The sequence below is a fragment of the Magnolia sinica genome, chromosome 9 (assembly GCF_029962835.1).
Source record: "Magnolia sinica isolate HGM2019 chromosome 9, MsV1, whole genome shotgun sequence".
In the NCBI taxonomy this organism is placed as follows: Eukaryota; Viridiplantae; Streptophyta; class Magnoliopsida; order Magnoliales; family Magnoliaceae; genus Magnolia; species Magnolia sinica.
Genome location: NC_080581.1, coordinates 45,867,416 through 45,891,818, shown reverse-complemented (window position 1 = coordinate 45,891,818; position 24,403 = coordinate 45,867,416). Strand labels below are relative to the sequence as shown.

At 38.0% G+C, this 24,403-nt stretch overlaps 1 long non-coding RNA gene across 1 annotated transcript; it reads left to right on the top strand.

Moving 5' to 3' along the window:
* The first annotated feature begins 6,820 nt into the window (after positions 1–6,820).
* Positions 6,821–11,987, top strand: LOC131256285 (uncharacterized). Its single transcript, XR_009176722.1, has 2 exons — positions 6,821–6,904; positions 11,588–11,987. It is a non-coding gene; the product is annotated as an uncharacterized LOC131256285 (long non-coding RNA).
* Positions 11,988–24,403: the final 12,416 nt, after the last annotated feature.

The following is a 24,403-nucleotide window of genomic DNA, read 5'->3' as shown; positions in this document are numbered from 1 at the left end:
AATCCCCCCTCTCTCTCTCTCTCTCCATTCCCACCGTCTGCGCCCTCGCCGTCTCTTTCTCCCTCTCTTGAGGTCCCTCGCCCTCGCCGTCTCCCTCTCCCTCTCTCGAGCTCCCGCGTATGTTAGATGGCCTAAAAACTCTGACAGCTTCTTAGTCCTCTCTCTCAAATCAACTATTTTTTCTTCTTCATCTTTTGCCCATAACGGACGCGAGAGTCTCACTTACTCCATAGAAACGCTTCAGTCTCCTTCCTTTCCATCTATGTTTTTCAAAATCCAAATGGGTTTTCAGGAAATGAAATCTAGCAATGATTTACTAGCTTTCCTGCCATTCAAAAATGCTTTCTTTAAGGTTAGTTTGGTATTTTTCCTTTTTTTTTTGTTACCTACTAATTTCTTTTTGGAGTAATCACAATCGTCATGTTCATTATCATCATCTAAGCTTTAACCCTTAAAAAAATTGTATATTTGATTTGTTTTTAATAGGGATTTTTGGAGAAGGCATACAAGCAAGGCTTTTGTTATTGCGGGAACTTTGGGAAGTGGGTATTTTTTGTATAGGATTTATGCTTCTCTTACACAGAGGATTTTTGATTTGGAGACTCAAATCGACAGCCAGTATGAAATCAATGAGCTCATTAAGGCCCAGTTAAGATCAAAATATTATATATCCTGTTGAAATTCCATTTTTCATTCATTTTTCAGCAATGCTACTATGATGCATTCAATTCATTTAGTTTTGTGAAGTGTGCCACCCGACATCACTGTACACGTGGCACTTGGGATGGTGATTGACACTGTTGGTTTGGTACATCACCATACGGATGCGCCATAGCCAGAAAATCAAGATGGGTCTAATTTGTAGAATCCCCCATTAGGAGTAGGGAACATAAGATCAATGGTCTGGATCACCATACCAGGGGCCTAATTTGTAGAAATGGGTTGATTGAAGCATAGGCATAGAAATCAGGCACAAGCCTTTCCAATATTGGGCCATGCCAAAATCCTGATGGGTTAACTGTCCCTACCCGTTTTACCGATCAGACCGTAACTCGTGTCCGTGCCCATCAAGGTTTTAAGACAAGGTTGAGTGTGTTTGTGTGCATTCTTTTATTTGAGGCTAACCTTAACTCATGCTCCTAACCAGCATTGCTCAGTCAGTGACTGTGGATGGTCCATCTGGTGGGCCACGTTGTTGATGAGTTGTGGTAAAAAAAAAAAAAAGAAGAAAAAAAAACATGCCTAGCCATCAAGCACACGAAAAAATAGAAAATGTAGGATTCATCATTTTCATATTTCCCTTGTTTCGTGGGCCACTCTTGATAGGCCCACTAAATGAACCATCTAGCTTCAGGGACCCTACTCCAATGTAGAATTTGAAATGATGACTAAATGGGAAGATCTTATTGTTGTTTCATTTAGAGCCATGCTAATCTACCATACACATGGAAAAAGTGGGCCACCCAACAAAAGCAACGGCTGCTAAAGATATTTTGGGCAATAAGGAATCCACCATTGATCTGTTGGCATATGAATTAGATATCATGTCATGAAGTGGGCCCATTTCACGTTTGTTGGCTGTTGCTGAATAGGGGGAACATTTAGATGCTGGCACGAAATTGCTGAGGCTGTTGTGGCACAAAAGGGCCCTCCTGTCAATGGTCGGTCTACTGTTCAGCTCCAAACAAGGTATGACTATGTGGCATCATTTGTTTTATTAATCTGTTCTCTCCCAAAGTAGATGAAATTGCTTTCATTTTTTAGACCTTCAGTCATTTTGTTTTAATGAAGTATTTTCACCTTATCTTGTGTGGCAGCTATTGATTGTTGTGCATCCAATGAATGCTTTCTTTCTGGACAATATTTTCAATTGGATCACCCTATAATATCATCAATTGGATCAAGTGAGTTTCTTTTGAGTGCCAAGGAGAACATGAAGAGGCCCAAAGGTAGTTAATTAGGTTGGACATCATTCACAAATCAAAATGGGCCCACATGTAGAATTGTAGGTCAAACTCAAGCTAAAAAGCGTTATAGTGGATCAGCCTACTTGCCTACTTTTAATGAATGGTGCGAAACACACATGGTAGATTAGCACCTTTGTTTATTGCTTTTTCTATCTATCCTCAATGTTCTTTTTATTATTTTTTCTCTCACTTCTAGCATGTTTCCAATGATTTGTATGATTTTTAATGTCTTTTTTTATAAAAAAAAAAAAAATTGAAGGTCATTAATGAAGCTCTCATATGTGGGAACATAATCAAGTTTGTGCACTGAAAGGCCCTCAAGGATGTCAGATTTAAAGGTACACCATCCACCTATGGTGGACCTTTTTTTGTATATATGTTTATAGAGTCATGCATGCAAGAACACATTTATTATAATGTTCCCACAATATGTATTAAGAAACTCAATTTCTGTGGTTCGGATTATTCAATTCCATGTGGATGGAAGGTCCTCCTAGTTTTCAGTGCTATACATCTAGACATATCTCTTCATAGTTGGAGATGGGAGGTAATTACTATTACTTTAATGATGATGATGGTTATTTTAGTTTGTGGGGTCCACTATTTCACTCTCTTGATTGATGATGGTTATCTTGGTTTGTGGGTCCCACAAGCATCTAGTATTATTGTATACACAAATGTGTCTATAACTAAAAATTAGAAAGGATGGGTAGATTTACTCCAAGGAACTTTGGTTGATTTATATAATGAGAGATGCTCACATCCAGCTCGTTGGACCAAAAGTTACCATTCACATCCAGCTCGTTGATCCTGCTCTATTTGGCCCATCAAAATCTGATGAATTCATCGAGGCCTTAGCCAAGTTTTGAGCCATTCTGCTTGCATATCTCCATTTTATTCTATTTTTTCAGCTTCTGATGAACTTTGGCATATCTGATGTTGGAGACGTACCAAATGCAAAAACATTAGACTCTTTATTTCATTCTGGTTACATTCAGTTGATTAAAATAAAGTTTGTTACTGTTTCTAGGATGATTCAGAATCTAAGAAGTGAAGCCGCAAAGTCAGATGATATATTTTTACATGTCCAAGAAATTCAAGAATCCGTCAGAATTGCATTTTTAAATTATTGCCCGGATTTTGAGAAAGTTCTTCACTTTTAGAGTTTCAGGAAGTGTTTATATGATTTTGCCAACTCTTGTTCTTTACAGTATCTTTTCTAATTTGTTTACGCTATCAGCAAGGATTTCTTTGGTATTTACTTTAAGATGATGGTCTGTTAGGTGTTCAGATGCATGATACCCCTATGTCTAGTAAGGATTCTACGTTGCCATTCCTTTTTGTAGAAAAAAGTATATAATTATAGGATTATGTTCTATGTTATGAGTACATGTTTCCTTTTTTTTTTCTTTTTTTTTTTTGTCCTTTAAATTATAGAGCACCTTCTTTCTCTGTTGTCTTTGTTCATTTGTTTAGTTAGTTTTCCTTGTGGAATCACAACTTTCTTTTTCTTTTTATTTTTTCTCTATGGAACCACAACTTTCTTCAGCCATTAAAGAAAGAGAGAGACTAAGAAAGGATGCTATTGCATGGAAGAAGCAGAAAGAGTGGGGAAGCAGAGGGTGGAAAGGCACATAATTCCCTTGTCAAGGTACACAACTCTCCTTGGCATTTATTTGTCATCCCTTTCTGAAAGGCAATGCACTATAAGAGAACTGGAGCGTAATTTACATGAACAAAGGCAAGTCATTACTAGCCAACATGATGAACTAAAGTTGCTTAATGAAAAGCTGAATAATGAAGCGAGGAGAATTAAGTCTTTGGAATGGGAGGGTGATCGACTTTGTTCTGAGATTTCTTTATTGGAGTCCAAGGTGTGGTTTACAAAGCTCAATTTTATCCACATATTAATAGTAGCTTGTTGGTCATGCTGAAATGTAAAAGGAAAGAAGAAAAAAAACCTGCAATGTTGCTGTATTGCTGTTTTGTTGCCTTTGGACAGATTGATCGGCACAAATATTACTTGTGACATGCTTAGTTAACCTTTGATTTTTAGCATGGATGGTAGCTGGTGGCAGTATGTTGTATGCTGTGAAATGGTTGAAATATTAACTTCTTTCTCAATTAAACAATGTCTGCCTGTTAGAATGGTTGAAGTACTCAACTTTTGTAGATGATTTTGTTAAAGAAAAAGAACACTGGGAAAGCGAAGAAAGACCGCACCATCTCATGTAAGATTGTTGTATATCTCATTTGATCCCTTAATGCATGAGACAAGTTTTTCTTTGACAACAAACCCAAAGTTCATTGATAATAAATGGAGTCTCCATGGGCCTAGTTCTACAAAGAACTCCCACTTAATTTCTTTACAAGAATGACCTTTGTCAATTACCTCCTCTTTATTTGTCCTCCCATTTGTACAGATACCAGCTGATGTAGATTGTATGGAGATGTTTGTTACCATTTGCTCTCTTCACAGCTCATATGTTCAATTTGTGTTCTAGTATTGCAAGCACACAACTAGTAAATATTTGAGTATGTTTGTACTACTGAGGTTGTCTTATCTCTGGAGTTATTCTTATAATATTTTAAAATGATATAATAAAATGAATTGAGACCCTTCATTTCTCTAGCATTGTTCCTTGCAGGCTGATTTCAAAAGAAAAGAATATTCAGTTCCAGGACAGGTAGATCCATATACCTAGTTTTGTATCCAACTAATACACATCAATTTAATTCCGATGAAGTACAGGGGAGGTACATTTGTCCTAGGTTGGCCATTTAAGTAATCCTTATTATGAGAGTTGTCATGAATCAGGGGACCTAGGTCCTAAATATTTGTATGCCCTTTAATGATATGAATTTGTGACAATCAAGTAACAAATTCCTGCATCACAGTGTAAAAGGTACAATTTCTTGGTATGACTGCATGGGAAATCAATCATAAAAGTTTATCTACCGTTGTATTTCTTATTGGAGATATGCAATATTATGTTAAATGGAACACTGTAAAGAGTATGATGCATAACGCGTTAAATGCATCAGTCTTGAAAATGCATCAGTCTCACAGCTACACTCGCAAATAGATAGCCACTCGTACTTCCATTTGACTGCGTTATCTGGACATAATGCGTCAAATGCATCAGTCTTGAAATTGTGAAATGCTTCCTTGTAGAGTTTTGTTTTATTCTTGATGGGATTGTGAAATGCTTGTTCAAATTGTCCAATGTTAAATTGTTGTTATTGTGGTTGAATGTTAGAGATGAAAACAAGGAATTTTGGTTTTATTTATTTATTTATTTTATAGATAAAATGGTGGTGCTAAGAAAGTGATCATTTCATCTTGCAATGAAGATGCTCCCATGTTCGTGGGGACCTATGATACCACCAAACCCACAAGATCTGACAGCTTAGTTTTTTTGTTTTTTTTTTTTTCACTTGTCCAGTGGCTCTCTTGAATTCAATTTTAGAGTTTTAATGTTTTTAGTAGTTTGCAAATCAACTAATTTAATAACATTGTGTATTTATCCCATCTATGTTCCATATCATGCTACGTGCTTGGAACTTTCGATGATTTGGAATGAATTTTTAGACAATCTGATAATGTTTGCTTTCAACTTTTGTGTAGGGAAACCTATTGAAATTTACTACGGGATTGGTGTAATTTCCAGTTACCTTATAAAAAGGGCCGAAACCACCCTTCCCAATCTTATTTGTTAGACAGAAGTTTTCTGTAGCAGCTACTACAGTTGTAAAAACTATATAATGGCAACTTCAGACCTTTCTTGTCTTCTCTGAGCCTATTTGCACTAATGAATCCCTTGTCATCTAACCATTATTTCCAAATACTTATGTAGTGAAGTATTGGTTCTCAATTGATTGAAATGCTTATTGGAATTTCATATTTGTAATAATGTTGTTCTTGCTCCTTTTTATGATTCAGCGTAGGTAATTTGGTTCTACATGCAATCTGTTTTTGGAAATGGCACAACTGCTCAGATGCCGACTCGGTTGAGTGCAACCCATCCACCCTTAAAAGTGGGAGCACCCAAATGTGGAATTTAGGTACCATTTGAGTCTAAGCCAAATCACTGTTGTGTTCAATACCTATGGTAATAAATTGCTTGAGATTTCTGGAAAGTGTGGGAGCATGAAGGATACGCACCATGATAAATTGTTGATAACCCAACAAAGAAATATAACTGGGTAATCCAAGCATACACCATACCTGAATCCTATGACAAGTAAAATTTGAAGTGTTGAACTTCAAATAATGAAGGTATTTAACTCCAAATTTTCAAACTCACACATAGCTTTGTTAGGAGAAGCCTTACTATAATCATTTGATGATGAGTACAACTGGTTTTAATATTTTCTTTTGCTATTGGGTTCAGTCACAGTAGTTCTCTGCCACAATGCATGGTAATTGTATGTGATGCCTCGGGTTTCTTTCTCTAGCCTAAAATATGCAGGGTGCAGCTGCTTGTTTAGAAGAATCGTTGATTTTAGTAGTTGCTTGTTTAGATATAAATGGGATGACAATGTGAAGTATCCGCAATGGAAGTTTGTTATAAGGGTGAGCATGCATATGTTCCTATAACTCAAGAAAGGTTACAGGCAGGTGAGTCTTCCACAACATTAGACCATTCATGTACCGCAAGTGATATGCTATTACACCACTATTTCTGGTCCAACCCAATTGTTTCATGGTGGGGATCTTTAATTGTTTATCAACACTTTTAATCATGCTTATCCAATCCAGATAAATAGGCGTTGTTGGATAAATGTTTGGGTTGCCGAGTTGAGGTAGGTCTGGAAATGTCGGAGAAACTAAAAAACTTACTCATTCTTAGATTGCATTGTGGAATATGCATCATTATTCAAAGAAAGGGAGACATTTCAAGTACTCACACTTTCTCTCCTTGCTAGCTAAATTGGTAAGTCTTCTTTCCTTCATACTATATGATTCATTGATGAAGTGGCCTGGCTATTTAGACAGGCCCATGTTTATATATTATCTCGAAATTGATGAAGTAGATCTGAATGTGCGTTGGAGCTATCTGGATGTTGAGCGAGGGTCCCTGGAAGGTGGGAACCACTGTTATGACCATGATGAAGCTGTCCATTTCCTGTGGACAACAATATGGGTGGCCTGGCCTTTTGGATAGGCCCATATTTATATATTATCTTAAAATTGATGAAGCAGATCGGGATGTATGTCGGAGCTATCCGGATGTTGAGCGGGGATCCCTGGAAGGTGGGAACCGCTGTTATGACCATGATGAAACTATCCATTTCTTATGGATAGTAATATGGGTGGCCTGACCTTTTGGAAAGACCCGTGTTTATGTATTATCTCGAAATTGATGAACCAGATCCAGATGTGCATCGGAGCTATCCGGATGTTGAACGGGGGTCCCTAGAATGTGGGAACCGATGTTATGACCATGATGAAGCTATCTATTTCCTATGGACAGCATTGGAGGGGCCTGGCCATTTGGACAGGTCGTGTTTATATTTGTATTTGTAGGGACCACACCCTTAACCTAAACCACATCCTAAACCTATAACCTAAACTTAAACCTTAACCTATAACCTAAACTTTAACCTATAACCTATAACCTATAACCTATAACCTAAACCTAAACCTATAACCTATAACCTAACCTAAACCTAAACCTGTAACCTATAACCTAAATCTAAACCTAAACCTATAACCTAAACCCAATGCTAAGCCCGATCCCAAACCCGAACCCGATTTCCTAAACCTAAACCTTAACCTATTCTTAATTCCCTAAAGCTATAACCTAAAACCTATAACCTATAACCTAAACCTATAACCTTAACCTAAACCTATAACCTAAACCAAAATCAAAACCTATAACCTTAACCTAAAACCTAAAACCTAAATGTATTCTCAAATCCCTAAACTTAAACCTACACCTAATCCTAATCTCAACTACTTAACCTAAACCTAAACTTGAAAACTCAAACCTAAACCCGATCCCCAACCCGAACCCGATTTCCTAAACCTATTCTCAATTCACTAAAGATATAACCTATAACCTATAACCTAAACCTAACCTAAACCTATAACCTAAACTTAAACCTAAACCTAAACCTAAACCTAAAACCTAAACCTAAACCTAAAACCTAAACCTAAACCTAAAACCTAAATGTATTCTCAAATCCCTAAACCTAAACCTACACCTAATCCTAATCTCAACTACTTAACCTAAACCTAAACTTGAAAACCCAAACCTAAACCAGATCCCGAACCCGAACCCGATTTCCTAAACCTAAACCTTAACCTATTCTCAATTCCCTAAAGCTATAACCTATAACTTAAACCTAAACCTATAACCTAAACCGAACCTAAGCCTAAACCTAAACCTATTCTCAATTCACTAAAGATATAACCTATAACCTATAACCTAAACCTAACCTAAACCTATAACCTAAACTTAAACCTAAACCTAAACCTAAACCTAAAACCTAAACCTAAACCTAAAACCTAAACCTAAACCTAAAACCTAAATGTATTCTCAAATCCCTAAACCTAAACCTACACCTAATCTTAATCTCAACTACTTAACCTAAACCTAAACTTGAAAACCCAAACCTAAACCCAATCCCGAATCCGAACCCGATTTCCTAAACCTAAACCTTAACCTATTCTCAATTCCCTAAAGCTATAACCTATAACCTAAACCTATAACCTTAACCTAAACCTAAACCTAAACCTAAACTTATAACCTTAACCTAAACCTAAACCTAAAACCTAAATGTATTCTCAAATCCCTAAACCTAAACCTACACCTAATCCTAATCTCAACTACTTAACCTAAACCTAAACTTGAAAACCCAAACCTAAACCAGATCCCGAACCCGAACCCGATTTCCTAAACCTAAACCCTAACCTATTCTCAATTCCCTAAAGCTATAACCTATAACTTAAACCTAAACCTAACCTAAACCTATAACCTAAACCGAACCTAAGCCTAAACCTAAACCAAAACCTATAACCTTAACCTAAACCAAAACCTATAACCTATAACTTATAACCTAAACTTATAACTTATAACCTAACCTTAACCTAAACCTAAAACCTAAACCTAAACCTATAACTTAAACCTATAAACTAAAACCTAAACCTAAACCTAAAACCTAAATGTATTCTCAAATCCCTAAACTTAAACCTATAACTTTAAACTAAACCTAAAACCTAAACCTAAACTTAAAACCTAAATGTACTCTCAAATCCCTAAACCTAAACCTACACCTAATCCTAATCTTAACTACTTAACCTAAACCTAAACTTGAAAAACCAAACCTAAACCTGATCCCGAATCCGAACCCGATTTCCTAAACCTTAACCTTAACATATTCTCAATTCCCCAAAGCTATAACCTATAACCTATAACCTAAACCCATAACCTTAACCTAAACTTAAACCTAAACCTAAACCTATAACCTTAACCTAAACCTAAAACCTAAGCCTAAACCTATAATCTAAATGTATTCTCAAATCCCTAAACCTAAACCTACACATAATCCTAATCTCAACTACTTAACCTAAACCTAAACTTGAAAACCTAAACCTAAACCCGATCCCGAACTCGAACCCGATTTCCTAAACCTAAACCTTAACCTATTCTCAATTCCCGAAAGCTATAACCTAAACCTAAACCTAACTTAAACCTATAACCTAAACCTAAAACCTAAACCAAAACCAAAACCTATAACCTTAACCTAAACCAAAACCTATAACCTATAACCTATAACCTAAACTTATAACTTATAACCTAACCTTAACCTAAACCTAAAACCTAAACCTAAACCTATAACCTAAACCTATAAACTAAAACCTAAACCTAAACCTAAAACCTAAATGTATTCTCAAATCCCTAAACATAAACCTACACCTAATCCTAATCTCCACTCCTTAACCTAAACCTAAACCTAAATTGAAAACCCAAACATAAACCCGATCCTCAACCCGAACCTGATTTCCTAAACCTAAACCTTAACCTATTCTCAATTCCTTAAAGCTATAACCTATAACCTATATCATATAACCTAAACCTAAACCTTAACCTAAACCTATAACCTAAACCTAAACCTAAACCTATAACCTTAACCTAAACCAAAACCTATAAACTAAACCTTAACCTATAACCTATAACCTATAGCCTAAACTTATAACCGATAACCTAACCTTAACCTAAACCTAACCGATAACCTAACCTTAACCTAAACCTATAACCTAAACCTAAACCTATAACCTAAAACCTAAACCTAAACCTAAACCTAAAACCTAAATGTATTCTCAAATCCCTAAACCTAGACCTACACCTAATCCTAATCTCAACTCCCTAACCTAAACCTAAAACTAAACTTGAAAACCCAAACCTAAACCCGATCCCGAATCCGAACCTGATTTCCTAAACCTAAACCTTAACCTATTCTCAATTCCCTAAAGCTATAACCTATAATCTACACCTAAACCTAACCTAAACCTATAACCTTAACCTAAACCTAAAACTTAATTGTATTCTTAAATCCTTAAACCTAAACCTACACCTAATCCTAATCTCAACTCCTTAACCTAAACCTAAACTTGAAAACCCAAACTAAACCCGATCTCAAACCCGAACCCGATTTCCTAAACCTAAACCTTAACCAATTCTCAATTCCCTAAAGCTTTAACCTATAACCTAAACCTTAACCTAAACCTATAACCTAAAACTAAACCTTAACCTAAACCTAAACCTATAGCCTTAACCTAAACTAAAACCTATAACTTAAACCTTAACCTTTAACCTATAACCTATAACTTAAACTTATAACCTATAACCTAACCTTAACCTAAACCTAAAACCTAAGCCTAAACCTATAACCTATAACCTATAACCTAAACCTAAACCTAAAACCTAATTGTATTCTCAAATCACTAAACCTAAACCTACACCTAATCCTAATCTCAACTCCCTAACCTAAACATAAACCTAAACTTGAAAACTCAAACCAGAATGAGTTTTTCAACATATCATATATTATTTTAGGTAGGAGAAGCTACTTTAACAAACAAACCCCACTACGCCGGGTTGCCCACACCGAATTTATGAGATTTTATCTGATGAATTGTCAAAAGTCCATTTTATTTTCATTTTTACTATAAATGGTAAGTTTCAGATCACATATAACTTTTGATCCTTCTGAGTTGTAGGAGACGTGCCAACATGAAAAGGGCTCCGAAAAATTAGGAGAATATTGTGGTTAGGCCAAATTGGGCTGTTACTACTTTTGGCAGAAAACCATGAAGTCTAGTAGGAATGGATACCATCTGTAAATAGTAAGTTTACTTTTTATAGTAAGTCACATATTTTAGTGTGTTTGAGTTGGAGTTTTGAGTTTAAAAGTCCATCCTAGGTTTGAACACATTACTCATGTCGGATTTTGCCATAGTTTAGAAGATTTGTAGGTACATTTTTTATTTTTTCATATATAAGATTTTTTATTTTTTATTATTATTATTTTTTTTTTCAGTCTTTCTTCCTTTTGAGATGTGTATAAAGGCATGCTTGTTTGATTTTGTCTACAAATGCTGTTTTATACAGGCTGACAAGCTAAAGAAGTCAGTGGAGGATGAAATTCATTTTCTCAAGGAAAGGGTTTCAGAACTTGAAAGTGATCTTGTGTAGAAGTCCACAGAAGTTACATTTGCAGTTTCAAGGAAAGAAGAAGCTTTATCTTCTGCATTTGCTGAAATTGACCATCTGAAGGAAGAAAATTTTGTAAAAACGTGAGCATTATTGAATGCATATGGAGGGTGTTTATTGTGTTGGAGTGTATTTGTCTCTTGTACATGAGGGGCACACCTTAGTTGTAATTCTTATGATAGGTTGAGCAAAGTGAGGTATTGTTTATTTAGAAATGTGAATGTAAGATGCATTGTATGATTTGATTGCTATTTGTAATAAATGCATCATTTTTTTTCTGATTGCATTTTATGTACTATTTCTGTCAGCATTAAGCTTAGATGAGTTATCAATCACATTAGGTTCTTGCAATGGAAACAGGTCGTATAATTACATTTTTTTTAAAATAGCTACAAATATATCCGTAGCTATTGGTATCTATTGCTACAGATATTATTAGTGCTATTGGTATCTATTGCTACGGATAAAATTCCTTTTGCTACGGATATAATTCGTAGTACGTCCGTCGCTATTGGTGGAGTAGCTAAAGGTATTGCTACGAATATAATCTGTAGCTATTGGTATCTATTGTTACGGTATAATCTTTAGCTATTGGTATCTATTGCTACGGATATAATCCGTATCTATACCTTTAGCTACCCCACCAATAGCGACGGACGTGCTACGGATCTTATCCGTAGCAAAAGGTCTTTTGCTACAGTTTTTGGCCGTAGCCTTTGCCCGTTTTTCTTGTAGTGGAAGGTGGGTGTATGGTCAATTTTGGGTGAGGAATTGATCGCAAGTGGGTGTACTTGGTTATATGATGATTTTTTCTTAAAATTAATAATCAGGTGGCTTGATATATGGATGAAGATCATTCCTAATGTTTAGGTTAGTGTCAGGGAAAGGATGTAAGGCTAGAATAACTGGATTAGTATCATACACATGTATACGTTACGTTGGATCTTATAGTAATGATCAAGATCTTTTGATGCTCGCGTATTGAAAGTTCAAGGCATTACACTTTGAGAAGTGGCGCAAAAGCCATCTCTTTAGACAAGAGCGCAACACCTTTCTCTCTCTCTCTTGAGATTGCATGCAACCGCACAACACCTTTCTTTCTCTCTCTTAAGGAGGAGTGAACAATGCTCTACAATGCTCTCCTAGCTTGCACCCCCCTCAAATGAGGAGTGGGGAGGGGTATTTATAGGCCTCCCAGGCTCTTCACTCCTTAAATAGTGGTGATTACCACCATTTCTCCCTTAAGACAAAGCATAACACTCCTTAAATAGTGGTGTACATCCCTTTCTAAGATAAGAACCACACTTCCACTCCTTCAAAAGTGGCGTTCATCCCTTCCTCCCTTAAGACAAAGCATAACACTCCTTAAATAGTGGAGCACAACTACTCTCCCTTCAGACATGAGCCTGTAACACACATCACTCCTTCATAAGAGCCTGTACATCCCTCTGTCAAATAGGCAACACACATATCTCCCTCAAATAGGTAGCGCACATCAGGAGTGAAATGCTTTGGACACACAACAACCTTCCTAACTTCAAATGGAGGGTGCTCAACTGAGATAGAGATAGGCTCGTTCATCTAAAGGTGCACAACAGGAAGCTCTTAACTCATACAACGGAAAGATAGAATATTTTTTGTGCCTCAACAAATGCCCCTTCGATCCTTCTTTGATTAATTTATGAAATCAAATGGAGGATCGATCATCTTCTGACTGAAGAACCAAATGAACTACTATTGAAGGATGACTAGATGACCATGCTCGCATGAAAGACTGAATGATCACACTTGACCGGAAGATTGAATATCCCACTCGAATGGGAGACTGAATGATCGCGCTAGAATGGAAGACTGAATGATCACGCTCGAACGGAAGACTGAATGCCCCCAGTTAGAAGCATCGAGTGAATGATTCAATAGGGAGGATAATGAGGCAACGAAAGCACCCTGTTTTCATAGTGGTCAATCAGATAAAACACCTTTCTGCAAATAGAGCTACAATTGCATCCTCCACAGCTTTTAACTCTCTTATTCGTATAATTCTCTTTTCATTGAAACTTGCCACTATAAAAATTATAATGACTTCATCTTTGAGTAACTTGACCAAAGAACTATCTTTCAATACCGCTACTGCTACAGCGGTCTCTTTGATCAATTTTGACGATTCTTTCTTCGAACTTTGTGTCTAGGGAGTTGTTCTTTAATGCTGCTCCTACTGTAATAATCTCTTCAATTATCTCCTTTATTCATGATCTGCATAACCCAATCTTTTGAATAGTCTTCCCTGCCAAATTAATCGAAATTAGTATCTCAAGACATTATAATTTTTTAATTTAATTTCATGAAGTATTGATAATATTGAAATATATTGAAATCTTTTGAAATGATTGTCATATTTGCAATATGATAATGATTTGGTTATTTCTTCTTTGCACTTGTTAACATGCTTTGTACTGCATTATATCGTGCTTTCGGAGATGCATTTTCAGCTCTAAATGTTCAATCGTTGAGTCTTCTCTAGTTTATGCTCCTTAGTATTTCTTCATAGACTGGCTAAGAAGAGACTGAAGGTACTTGGCATTTAATAGCTTTCCGAAGATGTAGAAGTTTTTGACGATGATTCTATCTCTTTTGATAAATATTTGTTCCTTGTCTCCATCATATCCGACACTTGTAGTTTTGTGATATCATCAATGAGAACTTACGGCATCGGACCATATTACTGGGCCTTGATAAAAAAGCAACTTTTGAACGTTCACACTGGATCATGCTACATAATTCTCGGTTGTAATTATCCAGCTCATACTTCATATAGTTGGATATATTGATGACCTTATTAATATTACTCAGCTGCTATGCGATTTTTGATCAGTAGATTATACCATGTGGATCCCTCCGCCACGCGTAAGAAATTATCAGAAAGACCAAGGCATGGATTACTTTGAAGAAATAGATCATGGCCCTTTTCCAGGTCAACTTTGTATAAGAATTTCTTTGGAAGATGATATTTAGAAAATCGAATATTTACAAAATCACAATACAAGTATTAAATCATGATTTTCAATGTGTTGATATTGATGTACCGGCGTAGCATATGTCTTGATTGATCCCTTGCTCCAAATTAAGGCCTTTGTTGATCTTTAATTGCTAATCAATGAATCTCTTACATGAATAGAGTCATCCCATACTCAAGAGGGAAAACAATAAATCATTGGAAGAGTTGTGCATGCATAGTCACTGTGCATCAGTGGCGTTGTGCGCACATAGGCAGGCATTGTGCGCTGGCATTCGTTGTGCACTTGCACGCATTGTGCATAGGCACTCGTCGTGCGCTGACATAGTTATGGGTCACACAACCCTTGTCTCACACAACTGGTGCAGACAATACCTGTGTTTGTTTGAAGTCTGGTTCTCTCTCTCTCTCTCCTCCGCTTGAATCTTGCTCTAATAATGAATTAAAGAGGGGTGATGGGGTATATATAGCCTTTCCTCCTCCTTATCCATGAAATCCTGCTCTGTCGCGTAAACCTCGTCGTTATCTGCATCTAAACCAGTGTATGGTTGGTGTTTTAAAACACCTTCCCAGAGTGGGAGTGAGTGATCAACTCAGTGGTACTATAAGGCAAAGGTTAACATGTTATCAAGTCAATCAAGTAGTAATGATAAAGCAGCATAACAATCACTTCCTAATTACTCTTATTAATGCAGGAATAGAGTACAAGTAATAATGCATGCCCTCACATTAAAGCACCCTCAACAAGTGATGCCGACACCATATCACATACGACCACCCTGCCTCTTATGCGACTTCCATACCTTTAAAGCACATCCTAACTAATGCAGTGCTATGCATGGTCATGTTAGCCCAGTAATTAATTTACTTTATTCATACAATAGATTTGAGAAGCTAGGGTACCTCTCTTTATATCATTGACCCGAACCAAAAGATCCATCTAGGTTCGTCACTCGTAGTCAAGCATAGATGATAGGCAATTTCTTCTCATCAAATCATGATGTCAGCATTGCGACCCGAATTCGTCAAATATCCATGATGTCAACATAGATGATAGGCACTTAATCGACATTGAGTGCATAAGCACCCCTCGTGGCCTAACCAATGTTGATTATCGTCATGCGACCCGAATTCGTCAAGTATATCCGAGGTGGCGAGACTAATTCAGCTACCTGAATGGGGACTGTTACCGATTGCCTGGACTATAGCATAGCCCCAATCCCACTCAGATGTAACAAGTAAACAGATGTGGTAATCATTTCAGCATTTGACAAATAATCCAAGTAAGTTCCTCATTTGAGCATTTCATCCAACACATTGCTCATGTTCCATACACTTGCATTTTTATCATAAATTGCGTATATGAAATTAAAATTTCATGAAGGAAACTAGACATATGCATAAAGTGATTAAGAATCCTATATTAATACACTCAATAAATACACTTCATCAACATTTTCTCATTTAGTCATTTTATCAAACACCTAAGTTACACTTCACCAAATACATAGACTGAATTAGTTACGACATATATTATGGAAAATTCTTTACACAAGGAGATCATCATGCTTTCAACAAACATGAATCCTAGCCTAACAGTCATGGCAAGCACAAATCACAATTGCATGTTCATTCAAACATTTCAACAAACACATGGAATGCATATTTTGTTCAACATAGTTCATAGATGTAAAGATATCGAAAATGGCGTATCTAAAGCAATATGGCAGCAATCTAATCAAACATAAATCATTAGCTGACATTGAAAGCATTGAAAACCATAACCTAAATGTTTATAGTCTTCACCTTTCGTCGGAATATTCGATTCGGACGCAGTTTGAATTCTACGTTCCCGAAAATGGAACGTTGGGCACCTAAACAACGAAATAGGTTAGCTAGTTCATCGATTACGCTATCTGAATTTCTAAATCGAGATTAGGGTTAGGTTTTCTTACCCAAATCATAACTGAAACGGATTGTGTAACGAAAAAGGAGAGGTGATTCAGTACGTGGAGCAGCAGGAAAGAATCACAGCACCGATCTCCCAAACTCTCTCTTCTCTCCTCACTCTTTTCTCTTCTTTTCTCTCTTCTCTCTCCTAGGGTTAGAGAAATTCGTATGGAATAGAAATGAGGTAGTTTAAGGGCTTTATATAGGCCTAGTAGTGATGTAAATGGCCCCAAGGCCATGGTATACTCAGTTTATAACCAAAGGGTGCCTGTTTTTGACAAACAGGGCATATACGGAGGCCCACTACTCACCTACGTCACAGTGTAAGTTCCTTGGCAATGGATTTATGCTAGGATGTGATTCGATGCGATTGGATAGGCTGAACGACCGTGGAGGACCTATGTCAGATCAACGGTCGTTCTTACTCGATAAGGGCCAATAGTATATGGATATGCGTAGGAAAATTTCCTTTTTCCATGGGTGAAGTTTGGTCAGAAACTAACGGTCCAAAATCTTTAATTTCGCCTGCGAGTGAATGACCCAATTCACTTAAGTTTCAATACGTTTTCTAAAGATATTTACGTTTCTCACTCACTTTACTTAAGGCTCAAGTTGTGCATTTCTGGACACCATCTAGGCTCGATTCCCGCGATGGTTGTCAAGCCTAGTAGGGTGGACATAATCCTATAGTTTCATGGTCATCAGACTTTCGACATGCGGTCCAGGTCTGAATTAGAGTTTCGATGTACTCCTGAGAGCGATAGGCTCACGAGATTTCACCTAGGTTTTTAAGTAGTGTTGAGTTAGCAATATTGATGGTTTTGGGTCTTGTCATTTGTGTAAATGGTGGTTTAAGCTAAATCCACTGATTAATTCAATTTAGTACTTAATTATTTTTTTTGTTTAAATTTCTATAGAATACGATCCTTAGGGATTTCTGCCTGAGGTGGTACTCGGGCCTTTGTATGGATTTTTTCGAGACTTATAATCTACCCCCCTTAAAGAAAAATTTTGTCCCCAAAATTAGTACCTTTTCATACTCCTAGAGGATCTGAGGGTAGTTCTTATGGACTTCGACTTCTGTTTCTCAAGTAGCCTCTTCCTCAATGTGGTGCATCCACAATACCTTCATGAGTGGGATAACTTTGTTGCGTAGCACTTGTTCCTTCCTATTGCGAATAGGTGTTAACCGCAGTACATAGGTAGCATCGTCACTTAACTATGCTTGCTCCCATTTAATAATGTGATCAGGATCAGGAACATATTTCTTCAACATCGATACGTGAAATACGTTGTGCATGCCTACGAGTGGTGTGGGTAAGGCGAAGTGGTATGCTACCACACCCACTTGGTCCAAAATTTAGAATGGGCCAATAAATCGCAGCGTAAGTTTCCCTTTCTTTCCAAAACAAAGGACTCCCTTCATTGGAGAAACCTTAAGGAATATGTGGTCCCTAACATCAAGTTCCAGCTGTCTCTGTTTCGTATCGACATAACTTTTATCTTCTCTGGGCTCTAAGAAGTCGATGCTTAATAATATCATTCTCCGATGTTGCTTATACCAAATCTGGGCCAACCAGACTTTTCTCGCCAACTTCTGCCAACAATGTGGAGCTCTACATGGGCGCCCATACAAAGCTTCGAAGGGAGCCATGCCAATGCTCACTTGAAAGCTGTTGTTATAAGCAAACTCGTATAAGGGAGACAATCATCCCAATTGTCCTTGAAATCAAGCAGAGATGCTCGCAACATATCTTCAAGCATCTGATTTACCCGTTCCATCTGCCCATCGGTCTGTGGGTGGAACACGGTACTGAACTTCAACTTTACTCCCATTGCTTCTTGGATTCGAGTCCAAAAGATGGATGTGAATCATGTGTCTCACTCCGACATGATTTCCATAGGAATTCCATGTAATCGCACTATCTCTTTAATGTATAGCTTGGCCAAATCATCAACCAAATTAGAAACTGTAATAGGGAGGAAGTGGGCCAATTTTGTCAATCAGTCCATAATCACCCAAATGGAGTCATGCCCCTTTCTTGTCTTAGGTAACTTGAAAATGAAATCCATGGATATGAAATCCCATTTCCATTCAGCTATAGGCATGGGCTAAAGTAAACTAGGGGGTCGGTGATGTTTGGCCTTAATTTGATGGCACGTGAGACAATGGGATACATAATCTGCTATCTGGACCTTCATGTTGTCCCACTAGTATAAATGTTTCATGTCTCGATACATCTTCGTACTGCCCAGATGTCGCCATTTTTAAATTGTGAGCGGCTCTAGGACTTCCCTTATAAAGTCATGGAGATTCGGGATGCATAGGCGGCCACAATATCGTAAACCTTCGTCTGAGTCAACTCTCCATTCAGATTCTTCATTGTCACTTGCTCACTCTCTCATTTTCTCCAACAGTTCATCTTGTTTCTGTGCCACAATGATTCGGTCATCAATAAGTGGTTATATGCGGACATGTGCGACGCTCACGAACGGCTACACTGTAAGTTTTTGTTTGAAGTCTCACACGAGTTCCACCATATTCCACTCTTCTATCATCAGTGGGGCAACAAATTCTATCATTTTCTTGCGGCTCAATGTATCGGCCATAAAGTTGGCCTTGCCAGGATGGTAGGAGACCTCAAACTTGAAGTCTTTCAAGGTCTCCATCCAATGTCGTTGCCTCATATTCAGGTCTCTCTGCGTGAAGATATACTTGAGGCTCTTGTGGTCGTAAAAGAGCTCGAACTCCTCTCCATAGAGGTAATGTCTCCAGAGCTTTATTACGAAGATGACTGTCGCCAATTCCAGGTAGTGTGTGGGGTAGTTTTCTTCGTGCTTCCTCAACTGTCGTGAGCCATAGGCGATCACCCTATCATTCTGCATCAGTACACATCCCAAACCAACACAAGAGGCGACGGTGTAAATAGTGTACTTGACTCCTTGCTCTGGCAATACAAGCATAGGTGCAGACATCAGCTTGTCCTTTAGTTCCCGAAAGATTGCTTCTACTTTCTCGTTCCAAGCAAACTTAAGATCCTTCTAAGTGAGTTGCGACAGTGGTTGGAAAATCTTGGAGAAATCTTTAATAAAGCAGCTATAATAGCCTGCAAGTCTGAGGAACTGCTCACTTTTATAATTGAACCAGGCTACTCAATCCTGTACCATGGTCACCTTGGCAAGGTCCACGACAATTCCTTCCTTGGACACCACATGTCCCAGAAACTTCTTCCTTCCAAAAGTCGCATTTTCGGTACTGAGCAAATAACTGATTCTACATGAGAGTATCAAGAACCACTCGCAGGTGCTCTTCATGATCCTTTCAACTCTTGGAGTATATCAAAATGTCATTTATAAATATGTTGACGAATCAGTAAAGATACGACCTAAACACCTGGTTCATGAGATCCATGAATACCGTCGGTGCATTTGTAAGTCCAAATGACATCATGAGGAATTTGTAGTGCCTGAAACTAATTCTGAAAGCTGTTTTCTGCACATCTTCATTCCTGACGCACAACTGATGATACCCGGACTACAAGTCGATTTTAGAGAAATATTGCGCTCCCTTCAACTGATCAAATAAGTTATCTATCTTGGGCAGAGGATACTTGTTCTTCACTGTTACGTGGTTCAGCCTGCGATAATCTATACATAACCTTAACGATTCATCCTTCTTTTCTCACAAACAACACAAGAGCTCCCTAAGGAGATATGCTAGGCCATATAAAACCTGAAACCAACAGATCATCTATCTGCTTCCTCAATTCCTCCATTTCACACGGAGGCATGCAGTATGTTGGTAAGGAAATAGGCGTCGCATCTGGCACGAGGTCGATGTAAAGTCGATCTCACGATGAGGAGGTAGTCCAGGGATCATTTTGAATACGTCCATGAAATCTTGGACTACTGGCGTGTCCCCAAGGGTCAGACTATCATAATTCTCCAGCAAGGAAGTATAACAGCTGATGCGATAGGGCTAACTGACCTGAACAAGGAAAGTGAAGGTCGTGCCCTCGGGTCATGGGTTATCACTAATCTGGTATCACAGTCGCTCTCTACCTTTATTTCAATGAGCCAATCCATGTCGAGGATGACATTGTAATGATATAGGGTGGTGATGATCAGGTCAATACACACCACCCTGCTCCCTAAGTCTATCAGACAACCCTTACACAACTTAGTGGCATCTGTGAAGGTTCCTGCTGCCTCAATGACCCTCACCCCAACCATAGGGGTAGTGTTCAGACCTAAGTGCTTGACGGTAGAGTATGATATTATCATAATAGTGGACCCAACATCCACTAATAGAAATATGGGTGTACCTTGGATGTGGGCAGTGACTTTAAAGGTTAATGGTATTGCAGTTTCTGACTCAGATGCTTCAGCTGCAAGTGCATGTACTCGAGCTTATTAAGGACGATTGGGTTGTGCTGTTATAGGTCGTTGAGGCGGCCTATATCAAGGTGCGGGAGGTCGGTTGAATGGTTGTGCTGGTGGTACAGATCGTAGAGGTGGAGCTGTGTAACGCCCTGAAAATTGAGGGTCGAGCAAAAGATCAACTCCCATGTTCAAACGCATCAATTATGCAACATAGATAATGATGATTAAATGTTGTATGTATTAGTGCATTAAACATGAATAGGATTACACTAAATCAGCATATCATGCTTCGAAGACAATTAGATTACGCGAGTGGAAGACTGTGATAAATATATAAAGCATATAAGTGGTTGTAAGTCCCCAGAGTAGGAACATGTCACCAGGTTGAATAATTACATGTATAGTTCTAAAATTTACAAAATGATACAATGTAATGACATCTAATCCGTATCCCTGTGATCCCGTTGATGCAACTCTAGGTCTACATAGACCTGCTAAAGAGTTGTATGTAGGAGAACTCATCCTCGTCATCATAAATGTCAGGCTCCGTCTCGTAAGCCTCGCCATCACCTGTAGCTACAACAGAGTCTGGTTGGTGTTTTAAAACACCGTCCCAGAGTGGGAGAGAGTGATAAACTCGGTGGTACTATAAGGCAAAGTTTAACATGTTATCAATTCAGTCTAGCACTAATGATAAAGCAGTACAACAATCATGTCCTAAGTACTCTTGTTAAAGCAAGAATGGTATGCGATAATGATGCATGCCCTCGCCTGCACTCCCTCAGCGACATCATCTCACGATCGCTCATGCAGTACTCTGGACACGTACACTTCCTCGCCAAAGCACATGCAGTGCGGTGCATGATTATATTAGCTAATATTTAATTAGGTTTACCCATACAGCAGATTCGGAAAGCTAAGGTACCTCCCTTTATATCATTTACCCCAAACAATGATCTATTTAGGGTCGTCAATCCTAGTTAATCACATACGATAGGCAAGTTACAGGGCAACATCACCCCTGATTTGGAAAGTAGTGGATAGGTAAGTTCAGGTCACTACGGAGAGGCTCGTCACCTCAGCGTAGGCCTAGTTTATACTCAAGGTCAGTACCGAAAGGCTCGTCACCTTAGCGTAAGCCGACAGCTCGAATAGTGTCCCATACCACCGTATTCGGCTCATAAGTTTGGGTTGCTCAATGGACATTATGAGGAGTCTCGTCACCCCAGCCTAAGCCGACAACTCGACCATGGTGTCCTATACCACCATGCCTAACACATGAGTCTTAGCAGATCGTGGTACCAAGGTTAAATGGGCTTTTCACTGGTAAGTGGTACTTAGATTCAAGCAGTAACGTCCATACATAATGAACATACATTAGGGCAATCGGGTTACTTGACAAGCTCGACTAGTATGAGTGCACGTTAAATTAATCGACATGGTGTGCATATGCACTCCTCGTGGCCTAATCACTGTCGATAATCACCGTATGACTCAGATTCATCGACCGTATTCATTGTGGAGAACTAGTTCAGCCACTGATCATAAGCCGTTACCGATTGCTTGGACTACTTACTAGTCCCAATCATACTCAAACACAATAGGCATTCATATGTGATAGTCAAACAGCATGTGACAGGCAATTCAAATATAAATCTCATTTTAGCATTTTAACAAACACATAATACACATGCTGTCATACATAGGCATTTTATCCATAACTCACATAGTAGTAAGATAGGTTACATGAAGGAAACTATAACTATAGATAAGGTAATTGAGAATCCTATCTCAACACCCTCATTAAATACATTTCAACAAGCATTTGTCATTCAAGCATTTCATCAAACGCTTAGACTACACATATTAACATACATGTAATAAATTAATTATAATATATATTATAATAAATCCTTTTACAAGGAGTTGCCACACATACAACAATCATGTATTCTCAATCAATAATCATGGCAAGCACAAATCATGATTCCATATTCATTCAAACATTTCAACAAACATAAGGAATGCATTATATTTAACATAATTCATATATATGTGTAATATATGAGAAACATCGCATCTAAATACATGTGACAACAATCAAGTCAGTCATAAATCATTAACTGACATTGAAAGCCTTGAAAACCATAACCTAAATATTTATAGTCCGCACCTTTCATCGGTACGTTCGTTACAAACTCGGTTCGTACACCACGTCTTTATCTACGACACAACTGCTACCTAAACATTGAAATATTTTAGCTATTTCACTGGTTTCACTTTTTAGATCCCTAAAATAGATTAGGGTTAGGATTTCTTACCAAAAATGGACTTGGATTCGATGGTGTAGCGATACAGGAGGGATGATTCAGTACATGGAGTGGTGGGAGTGAATCTTAGCAACAAACCACTGATCTCACTCTCTTCTCATCACTCTTTTCTCCTCCTTTCTCTCTTCTCTCTCCTAGGGTTTTAGGAAATTCTTATGGAATGAGAGGGGTGGGTTTAAGGCTTTAAATAGGCCCAGAAGTGATGTCAATGGCCCCAAGGCCATGGTATACTTAGGTTATAGCCAAGAGGTGGCTGTTTTGGGCCAACAAAGCTCATCTAGAGGTCCATTACCAGCATACAATCCGAAGAAAGTTTCCTTACAATGGATCTATGATAGGTTAAGATTTTGGTCTGATCGAATTTGTGGATCGACCGTGGAGGACCAGTTTTAGTTTAACGGTTATCGTCACTCGATCGGGGCTACAAATATACTAACATGTGTAGAAAAATTTTCCTGATCCAAGGGTGTAGTTGGGTCAGAATCTGACAATCTAAAACCTTAAATTTGGCTTGCTAACAAATGGCCAAAATCACGTAAGTTTGAATTCATTTTGTAAAGATATTCGCGTTTCTCACACACTTCACTCCAGGCTCAAGTTGTGCATTTTTGGATACTATATGGACTAGATTCCCACGATGCTTGCCAAGCCTAGTAAGGCGGTTATAACCGTATAGTTTCGTGGTAATCAGATTTTTGACATGCGGTACAGGTCCAATACGGGGTTTTAGTGTGCTCCCGAGAGCAACTGGGTTTTGAGATTTATCCTAAGTTTTCAGCTAATATAGAGTTAGCGATTCTACTGGTTTTAGGTCTTGCAGTTCGTATAGAAAGCAATTCAAGATAATCTACTAATCAATTCAATTTAGTACTTAATTAATTTTTGTCTAATTTTTAAAGGATTCGGTCCTTAGTGATTTTTGTCTGAGGTGATACTCGGGTCTTTGTACGGATATTTCTGAGACGTTATAATCTAACCCCTTTAAAGAAAAATTTCATCCTTGAAATTAGTACCTTTTCGTACTCCTCGAGAATCTGA